Source organism: Monodelphis domestica, chromosome 3 (assembly GCF_027887165.1).
Source record: "Monodelphis domestica isolate mMonDom1 chromosome 3, mMonDom1.pri, whole genome shotgun sequence".
NCBI lineage: Eukaryota > Metazoa > Chordata > Mammalia > Didelphimorphia > Didelphidae > Monodelphis > Monodelphis domestica.
This window is the reverse complement of record NC_077229.1, coordinates 102,282,144-102,291,923: the sequence shown is the minus strand read 5'-3', so window position 1 is coordinate 102,291,923 and position 9,780 is coordinate 102,282,144.

The following is a 9,780-nucleotide window of genomic DNA, read 5'->3' as shown; positions in this document are numbered from 1 at the left end:
ATTAAGAAAGGCAAGAGAACTGGGTCTTCAACCAAGAATCACCTATCCATCAAAACTGACTATATACTTCCAGGAGAAAGTATGGGCATTCAACAAAATAGAAGATTTCCAAGTATTTGTAAAGAAAAGACCAGAACTAAGTGGAAAGTTTGATATCCAAACACAGAGATCAAGAGAAACATGAAAAGGTAAATATGAAAAAGAGGGAAAAGGAGAAAAATGGTTTTTTATTCAAACTCTCTTCTTTAAGGGCTACAATTAGTTCAAATTATATATATATATATATATATATATATATATATATATATATACACACATATATATATATTAATATATGGGGAAATGTTATTTGTAACTCAAAAATTGCATTCATTATTATAGTAATTAGAAGAATCACTCATAGGAAAAGATTGGGGGCATTAAGGGCTATAAGATGAAATGCAAAAAAAGAAAAAAGAAAAGGGGTGTGGGGGAGAATCGATGATGGTACCAAGAGATACTTGAAGAAATAAAATAAATAGAATAATCCTTTTCACACAAAGATACACATGGGAAGAGGAGGGGAAGAATCCGTTTATAAGAAGGAAGGGAAGAGAGTGCTAATAGGTAATACTTAAACCTTATTCTCAGTGAAATAAGCTCTGAGAGGGAAGAGCATTTAGATCCATTGGGATCTTGAATTCTATCTTATCCTACAGGGTAAGGGAGAAGGGGAAATAAAGGGAGGATGGAGGAGGGAGTACAAAAAGGGAGGGAAGGAGAGAGGGGAAGGGAACTTAATAGACCCTTAAAAAGAAACAGGGAGGGACCAGAAAGGGAAGCATATCAAGGGAGGAGATTAGGGGGATTGACTAAAAGTAAACCACTAGTTGAAAAGGATATAGCAAAAGAAGAAAGGACAGAACTAGGAGAGGATATCAAAATGCTAGGGAATTCACAAGTGACCATCATAACTTTGAACATGAATGGGATGAACTCACCCATAAAACTTAGATGAATAGGAGCATGGATTAGAATCCAAAATCCTACCATATGTTGTCTACAAGAAACACACCTGAGGTGGGTAGATACTCACAAGGTCAGAATTAAAGATTGGAGGAAGACCTATTGGGCCTCAACTGATAGAAAGAAGGCAGGAGTTGCAATCATGATATCTGACAAAGCCAAAGTAAAAATAGACCGGATTAAAATGAATAGGGAAGGTAAATACATCCTGATAAAAGGTAGTATAGACAATGAGGAAATACCACTAATCAATATGTATGCACCAAATAGTATAGCACCCAAATTTCTAATGGAGAAACTAGTAGAATTGAAGGAGGAAATAGATAGTAAAACTATACTAGTGGGAGACCTGAACCTATCACTATCAAATTTAGATAAATCAAATAAAAAAAATAAAGAGGTAAAAGAGTTGAATGAAATCTTAGAAAAATTAGAGTTAATAGATATATGGAGAAAAATAAATAGGGACAAAAAGGAATACACCTTTTCAGCAGCACATGGCACATTCACAAAGATTGACCATATACTAGGTCATAAAAACATGGCATACAAATGCAGAAAAGCAAAAATAATAAATGCAACCTTTTCAGATCATAAGGCAATAAAAATAATGATCAGTAAGGGTACATGGAGAGCCAAATCAAAAATTGATTGGAAATTAAATAATATGATTCTCCAAAATTGGTTAGAGAACAAATCATAAAAACAATTAATAATTTCATTGAAGAAAATGACAATGATGAGACATCCTTTCAGACTTTATGAGATGCAGCCAAAGAAGTACTCAGGGGAAAATTTATATCCTTGAGTTCATATATTAACAAATTAGGGAGGGCAGAGTTCAATGAATTGGACATGCAAATCAAAAAAACTTGAAAGCAAACAAATTAAAAACCCCCAGAAGAAAACCAAATTAGAGATCCTAAAAATTAAGGGAGAAATTAATAAAATCGAAAGTGATAGAACTATTGAACTAATAAATAAGACTAGATGCTGGTATTTTTAAAAAACAAAAAAATAGACAAAGTACTGGTCAATCTAATTAAAAAAAGGAAAGAAGAAAAACAAATTAACAATATCATAGACAAAAAGGGAGAATTCACCTCCAATGAAGAGGAAATTAAGGCAATCATTAAAAACTATTTTGCCCAATTATATAGCAATAAATATGCCAATCTAGGTGAATGATGAATATTTATAAAAATATAAATTGCCTAGATTAACAGAAGAAGAAATAGAATTCTTAAATAATCCCATATCAGAAAAAGAAATCAAACAGGCCCTCAAAGAACTCCCTAAGAAAAAAGCCCTAGGGCCTGATGGATTCACCAGTGAATTCTATCAAACATTCAAAGAAAAGCTAATCCCAATACTATACAAACTATTTGACATAATAAGCAAAGAGGAAGTTCTACCAAATTCCTTTTATGACACAAATATGGTACTGATTCCAAAGCCAGGCAGATCAAAAACAGAGAAAGAAAACTATAGACCAATCTCCCTAATGAATATAGATGCAAAAATCTTAAATAGGATACAGCTTTTTCTTCCATTTTGGCTTTGTTAAATTGTCACATAGGTGGTTATTGGTTTTTTTCTTATCCCCAAATTATTATAATTTCAAAGTTGGTTATATTTACAAGATCCATTGAAGAGACTATCTTCCACGGATCTCAGGGGGATGTATATTGAAAATCCGTTACCCTAAAAAAGAACTATATTTCCTGGGAGCCCACTGACTTTCTGTTATTACATACTTCCTGTAGACAGGGTATATATTAGGTGGGGACATGGAGGGTCCTGCCTCTTTACTTCCTGTCCTGAGCTTGGTGGTGGTAAGGCAGTCATTTGAACCGGCCAATCAGCCATGGGCATGTGGTCTTTATTTTGTATCCTTTTTATTCCTTGATTTCTAATGATCATTAATAAACCTCCTAAAATATAACATTTTTTATTATTGAAATAAAATCTCCCAGGAGCCCACTGACTTCCGGTTCTTACGTACTTCCTGTAGACACAGAATATTAGTGAGCGGGTGGTCCTTTTGGGCCTTTTTCTTGGGCTTGCTGCCAGCATAGTGGTGGTGGTAAGTTAAGCATGAGGAATTTAAATGGGCTGATCAGCCACAGGCATGTGGCTTTTATTTTGTAACTTCTTTATTCCTTGATTTCTAATGATCATTAATAAATCCCTTAAAATATACTTTTATTTTTGACAATAAATTTAATTTTTACATTTGTAACTATAAAAGAATTGCTAAAAATATTTTTGTGGTCCTTTCTCCCTATGACTGATCTCTTTGGAATACAAATCCAGTAGTGATATTGCTGGATCAAAGGGTATTCTTGACCTTTTGTTTTTCTATTTATTTTTGTTATTACTCTAGTTCTTGGAAATAATTTTTGAGTAGTTTGATTGGTATAGCACTGAATAAATAAATTAATTTAGGTAGACTTGTTCTTTTTATCATATCAGCTTGGCCTTCCTATAAGCAATTAATATATTGTTTAGGTCTGACTAGGTGCTTTATATTGTTTATTATTATTTTAAATAAATCTATTTTATTGATCATTTTTTGTTTCTCATATAATTTACATTTCTAAATATATGCATACTAGTATATATAGAGAAAATATATCTTACCCTACCAAGGGAACCATCTCTTGAACCAACAATTAAAAAGGAAATGTATAGATATAATATTTGGATGATTCATTGGGGAAACTAAAGTGGGAAGGTTAATATTAATTTGAACCTCTTTTTGTCACCCCAAGAAAACCTTTAGATTTTAAAGGAAAAAAAGTTTTATCTTAAGATTGAAGCTATGAACTTGCTTCTCCCCACTTGCTGAATCTGGATGGAGACAAGTTCTTTGTTTATTTGCAACCAAATCGCTGTAATAGTGAAACAACTAATAAACCAGGCAAAGTCAAGCAGAGAAAAATGGATATGTCCACTGTGCAAACATTCTAACTCCTGACTCTGGGCAGCTGGAAGACTCATCTCTTTTCCAGACTGAGGTTGGAGACCTACAATCAGATAGGCTTGGGAAAGGGATGCCATGAAGAGCTTAAATTGGAGAAGGGAGAGAAAGTAGCTCTTTTTTCCTTGGAATCCCAGACTGAGGAGGCATGTCATCTAGCTCTAGGCTGCATGGCTAAAGCCTTTTCTTTCTCTGGCTTACTTTTCATGCTTTAATAAATAGTAATAAAATGAAGATATGGTCTCCAGAGAATTTTAACCCTAACATCTATGATCGAGGTGCTCTAAGGCAGAAAGGGAGAGATTTCCCCAACCTTATACAAGAGATGTACAACCTTGTCCATCACTCCCTGGATAATTTTAGTGAACAAAACTGTTTCCTGGTGGTTATCTCTATCTGGATGGAGCCAGTAGAGAGTATACAAAAGCTTATGTTACTTCTCACCTTCTTCCTGATGCAAGCATGAAATCTAAATTCTTGCCCTCTTTGGCTTTTCCAGGATTTATCTAGTTAAATGATAACTCATAAATATCTTGTGGTTTGGTTCCTAAGGAATCAAGATACTAATGAGTAAATCAATAACCATCTATTGTCTCCTCTGTACCAGATAATGTGCTGAAGAGAAATAGAAAGTTAAAAAAATAGTACCTGTCCTCAAGAAGCTCATAATCAAATGGGAGAGACTATACGTACAAATAAGATATATACAGGTTAAATTAGAAATAATCAACAGAAAGAAAGCACTAGAATCAAGAAGAGTTAGGAAAGGCTTCCTGTAGAAGGTGAAACTTTATCTGGGACTTAATGGAAGCCAGGGAAGTCTGGAGGTAGAGATAAGGAGGGAAAGCATTCCATGGTTTAGAGATAATGAAAATACCTGGAATAAGCATATGGATTATCTTTTTCAAGAAATAGTAAGGAAGGGGCATCTGGGTGGTTCAGTGGATTGAGAACCAGGCCTAGAGACTGGAGGTCCAGGGTTCAAAAAAAGTGTCTGACCTCAGATACTTCCTAGCTGTGTTACCTTGGGCAAGTCACTTAACCCCCCATTGCCTAGCCCTCACCACTCCATAGTATTGATTCTAAGGCCAAAGTTAAGGGTTTAAAAAAAAAGAAAAAGTAAGGAAGTCAGGGTCTCTGGATCCCAGGGCACATGATGGCAAGTGTTATAAGGTGTAAGAGGACTGAAAAGGGGGGTGTGTTCAGGAGGACAAGGTTATTGAATGATGGTGGGGTACAGGTTTCCTCCTAGACTCTAGACGTGTTCTAGGTCAAAGAGGACATGGGAAATTCCTTTCTGCTACCTGAGAGGAGCATTCCCCCACCTTGGACTTTTCCTTTAGCTCTTCAATATAGATATACATCTTCCAATTCCACCCAGAGAAGCATTGGGTGCTTAATCCAATCATCCCCTGAATTCCACAGATCATCCCTTATACCCCCCCCCAACCCAATGAATTACCTCATTCCTGATTCACCCCATCCCCTCTCTTATCCAGTAACCCCTGTTGTCAAAGGGGCATAAAAACCCCAAACCCCATCTCCTTGGGGAGGTAGTGTTCCACCTGCACATTGTCTCCCAGCCATTCAGCCTTACCTCCAAATTCATAAACTTCTTTTTTTGCTTTGTTTTTAAGCTAAGTTTTAGAGTCTTGCTTTCTTGTAAAAGATAGCCTGTCCTGAACCTAGGGTTTCCCCTCAAAGCTCTCCCACAACATGAGGACTTTAAATGCCAAGAAAAAATTTTATATTTGATCCTGGGGTTGATAAAGAGTCACTGGAGTTTACCAAGGCAACTAGGTGGCATAGTGGAAAGATCTGATTTCATAAACCTGGCCTCAGACAATGTATGAACCTGGGCAAATCTCTTAATCTGTTTGCCTCAGTTTCCTCATCTGTAAAATGGGGGTAATAATAACACCTCCCTCAGTTTTCATGAGATTCAAATGTGATGATAATGGTTGTTTGTTTGTTTTTTAAACTTTTACTTTCTGCCTTAGAATCAATATTGAGTCTCAGTTCCAAGGCAGAAGAACAGCAGGGTCTAGGGAATTGGGGTTAAGTGACTTTCCCAGGGTCACCCAGCTAAAAAGTGTGACAGATTTGCATCCAGGATGCCCTGACTCCAGGCCTGATTCCCTATCCATTGAGCCACTTTGATGCTCCAAATGAGTTAATATTTGTAAAGTATTTAGCACAGTGTCTGGTACTGGTATAGTAAGCACTATATAATAATAATTTATATAATATATATTATATATAAATATAAGTATAATACATTTTATTATATTATATATTGTGTATAATATATACTAATAAATATTAAAATATATAATAATAATTTAAGTAGGAGAGGGAAGCTTTGGGAAGGTTGCTTTGGCAGTTGAATGGAAGGTGGACTGGAGTGAGTAGACACTAATAGTCCAGGCATATGGTAATGAGGACCTTCACTATGATGGTAATGGTGCCAGAGGATAGCAGGGGCCATGAATAAACGATGTTATAAAATCAACAGCTGTGGCAACAGATTGGATATAAGGGATGAGAAAGAGTGAGGAGTCTCTGATGACCTCCAGAGTTTGAGACTGGAGGGCTAGAAGGATGGTGATGCCAGCAATTGGGAAGGAAGTTAGGGAGAGGAGAGAGTTTTGGAAGAAAGAGAATGAGTTTAGACTTAAATATGTTGAGTTTATGGTACATCTACAGGACTCTGAGATGAAAGTTGGAAAGATGTGAGTTGGAGATGAGAGTGTGGGGGTGAGTGAGGTTAAAGTTGGATAACTAGATCTGAGAAACATCAGGACAGAGATGATAATTGAATCCATGGGAGCTTATGAGTTCAAGCAAAATAATATAGAGGGAGAAGAGAAGAAGACTCATAACAGGTCTGGTTAGCAGGAGTGACCTGGATGAAGATACAGCAAGCAAAGGAGGAACTAGAAGAGATGGTGTCATAAAAGTCTAGAGCAAATAAAATATCTAGGAGAAAAGGGTGATTGTATCAAAGGCTTCAGAGAGGTCAAGAACAAAGACTGAGGAAAGGCCATTGGATGTGGAATTTAAGAAATTGTTCAGACTTTGGAGAGAGTAGTTTTGGTTGAATGATGAGGTCAAGAGCCAGATTACTGAAGAGTTAAGATGAGAGTGAGAGGTCATGTAGATGACCTTCTCAAGGGTTTTAGCCTTTCAAAGTGGGATATTTATGGGCTGACTAGAAAGGATGGAGGGATGAAGTGAGGGTTTTGGGGGCAAGTTTGTAGGCAATAAAGTAGCAGCTAGTAGACAGGGAAAGATTGAAGATAAGAAGAGAGTGAGAATGATGGAAGAGGAAGTCTGCTGGTAAAGGCAGAATGGAATCACTGTTTTTTTTTAACTTTTAATTAAAAATTTTTTTACCAATTAATGTAATAATAAATTTTCACATATAGAATCGATTTTTCATATAATTCTAAAAGGATTATTTCCTTATATCTCCCTCTGGGTTCATCTTCACTTCCAGAGAGGATATATGTGTGTATGTACAGATTTATTTACATACATACATTTATTTATATACATACATGTATATGTATACATGTACAGAGTACATTTATGAAAGGAGAATTGAAATGGACCAAGTTCAGGAGCATCAGGGTCATTCCTGGGTAATGGGCCACTGCTGGGCATTACTTCCACTCTTGGGCACTTTCTAGAATCTTAGCTTCTCCCATTTAGTCTTTTGTGCCTGATTTTATATAGGCACACCTAAAGACTGTTAAGAAGTCCCCTGAACAAAGCATTTTGGTCCAAAGGTACAAAGTACAAGATGTCTCCTAACATCTTGACATCTGATGCCTCTCTATAGGTTCTTCCAAATCCTAATAATTCCCAAGTTGGTGAAGCTGCTGACCTCATGGCTGAATCTCTAGAGGGCTAGTGGTCAGGGGTCACATTGGAATCTTTCTCGCAAATAATGTCTCTTTTTAGTATCTTCTTTTAGAAAGCATGGTGATTTTTAAAAATCTCCCTATTATAGTGGGATTTTCAAGTGACCCTCAGTTCCAGTCTATGATAGAAGGAAATAGACCACTATACAAGTGGTCATCTAGCCTTTGCTGCAGATTTTCAGGATAACTTGGATGGGCCACTCCATTAATTTCAATTTTTGGCCAGCTCTAGTAGGAAAATTTTCCTGACATTTAAATGAAATTAATCTCTTTGTAACCTTTTGCTTCTAGTTCTGTCCTCTGGGAACAAAGAGAACACATCAAATCCTCTTAGCTGTCTTCTCTTTTCCAGTCTAAATATCAGCCAATGGGCAATCAATCAACAAACATTTGTTATTTTTAAAATGCATAGATATATTATTTTACTAAGTACATGTAATACCAATTTTCAACAAATGTTTTCCAAAATGATAAGATCTAAATTGTCTCTCTTCCTCCCTTTCCTTCCCCCTCTTGGAGATGGTAAGCAATTTGAACTGGGTTATACACGTATTATCATGCAAAACATTCCTCCCCATTGGTCATTGTTGTAAGAAAAATTCAAATAAGAACAAAATCCCAAAATAAAACCATAAATAAGCTAATGTGGAAAACAATATGTCTGATCTGCAGTTCAAGCCTAAATTAGCTTTTGAAAGCCCAAAATCTTTTTCAGACTCACCATCATTTTTGAACCCTAGTGTAAACCTTTATACTTACCCCTCCTGAACTGCATTCTTAATAGATTTGATCCAATTCTAGCCTGTCAAGATCTTCTTGGATCCTGAGAGGATGTTGGTTTTGGGTCATGTGCATCTTTGATGAGACCATCCCTGCCTCTGCCCAAGTCTGCAATAAAATGAAGCAGTGCAGGACCTAGTCACTTCTGGGTCACTCCTCCTGAATCTGGCCTAGACCTGCTCTGGAGCAGGCATCAGGAAAACCTGAGTTCAGATTGTAAGAGTTTAAATTTAGGTTTTATGCTAAATATGATAGTTATAAAGTAATATTGTGGTTGCAGAATTTAAAATACTATAGCTTAAGTCAAAATGACTTTTAGCAGCTTTATTTAAAAATAAAAGAGGTGGAAAGAGTGAAAGTGGAAAAATATAGCTAAAGAGACAGATTTTAACAAGCCTACCAACCCTTCTCTGGTGAAGTGAGGTTCAGCCCCACAGGGGCTTCCCCACATAGATTTCCTGGTAAACCTCAGCCAGAAGTCCTAGTGGTGTCTTCAGCCAGAGTTCTACTCACCCAGCATGTAGACACAGGATCCAGGGAAAAGGTCTCCTCCAGGTCAAGGCAAATATTTCTAGAACCAATCTCTCCAAATGCCAGGAAGGGAATGAATGCCAGACCATAGTGGTCTCTATTTATACCCCCTTTTCCCACTTCCTGTCACTTCCTGTCACTCCTTCACTGAAACCAATGGCAGTCTTTCAATTTGCCTAGTACTGCCCAAGGGGGGGGCGGGGCAGTGCCTTTGTAGTTGTCACTCTAGTAAGTGACTTGTGAACTCTCATACTTAATGGTAAGTAGGGGTACTTTAAGTTATTCTTGATTTGATTAAAAATAGAGGAGGGGAAAGTTAATCTTATCTTCACAAGATCCTACCTTAGATCCTTCCTGAGGCCCTTACTAGGCCCAAATCACCTAGCCTTTATTAATTTATTGTTGTTAGTGCTCCACACAAAATTAGGAAATTTGGATGCAGCAGGGTGGCCCCTGCTCTCCTAGATTCTGCGCCTGAGTCACCCGCCCTGAGTGCTTCGCTTTCCAGGTGCTGTTCTCATCCTACCCTCAGTGGTACAGCCCGCACTCCCCCCA